Below are 1437 nucleotides of genomic sequence, written 5' to 3'. Positions count from 1 at the left end.
GAGTGGGGAATGGCATACGGTGTCAGTTTACTTTAAACAGGACACGCAGGGTTGCCAGGTCTGTGTGACAAAACAAGCCCAATGGCCAATCAAAACCAGCCCAAAACCAGCCCAAAAACCAGCCCAATATCAGAACTCAAAATACGCCCATAACTCCTTCATGATGCCCCCCTGAGATAGCAAAGTGACCCACTGCGAGCGTTGTCGACGACGGGGGGGTGGGGGTGCTAGTGAGAGTGTGCTCAACTGTGTGCGCGGATGTGTCGGCGTGTACGTGCTGATCTGGAGTCAGTTTGGTAGGATTTGGGTATAAATACATTATTTCATTTTAAATATGGATTTTTATTTAAAGATATTCATGTAATTTGCATGCAAAATAGGTCTACCCGAACCAGCGGACAAAAAATTCCACCCGCGGCAACACTTCAAAAGTAGCCCAATTCCGCGGGAAAACCGCGGACCTGGCAACACTGAGCAGGAGCCAAGGAGCCAGTAAACGGGGGCTCCTCCGTTCGCACGCGGAAGAGGAGGACCAACAGAGGCGCGCCCGTGCAAGGAAACTGACAGCGCGCGTTCCCGAGCATGCGCCATTTAATTTCAGTCTATGATTGAAATTCAATGAAAAGACCATTGAAGAAAAAGTCAAATTATATATAATAATTTATTTTCATGCAGTCAGCAATCTTAGGGTTGTGATACTGTATTAAAGAATATTTGTGGATAATTTCATGTGATCAGTTAATATAAATAAACTAATATAATATTTAAACTGACTGCATTAAACATATTTGAGATGAATCACTTTAAAATGTATGTCAAATTAATGTGATTATGTCAATAGTGCATTAAGTTTGTAGGAAGAGCGAGATGAAGTACATCTGCTTGGTCAGTCATTAGCTTTTGAACAATGACTACACTGTTACAGTTCTGTACTTGTTTGTTCAGAGGATTTCTGGGAGGCTTGTTGTCATCAGCAGTTCCCTGATCTGTGGAGTGAGTGAGAAAGGCCCATTGTGTTTGCATCCGTCATTAACCGTGCAGCCTCATGGGCACCAACAATTAATAAGGTGGTCCATCTGGTGATATACAGTTTGGGACTCTCAGCACAAATAATTGACTGTTATTTGTGACTGTTGCCATTGAAAAAATCCATATTGGTTGGCCTTAAAAAAGGAAATCTACAGCTATGCTGGTGACTCTGTGAAGCTGCACACGCTGAACGCTAATATCAAACTGCTAACATACTGATGTACGTTTACTATATTCGCCACGATAATATTTTCTGATAATAGACGATGTACAATAACTTTCCCATCAACCTCAGCTGTACTTTGTGGGCATGTGCTGGTTTCTTCCCTTTTTTTCCCCCTGAAGGGTTATTTGGGAGTTTTTCCTGGTCCGATGTGAGGTTTTGGGGCAGGGATGTCTATGTGTACA

This window comes from Pseudoliparis swirei, chromosome 13 (genome assembly GCF_029220125.1).
Source record: "Pseudoliparis swirei isolate HS2019 ecotype Mariana Trench chromosome 13, NWPU_hadal_v1, whole genome shotgun sequence".
Lineage (NCBI taxonomy): Eukaryota > Metazoa > Chordata > Actinopteri > Perciformes > Liparidae > Pseudoliparis > Pseudoliparis swirei.
Note: the sequence above shows the minus strand (reverse complement) of the source record.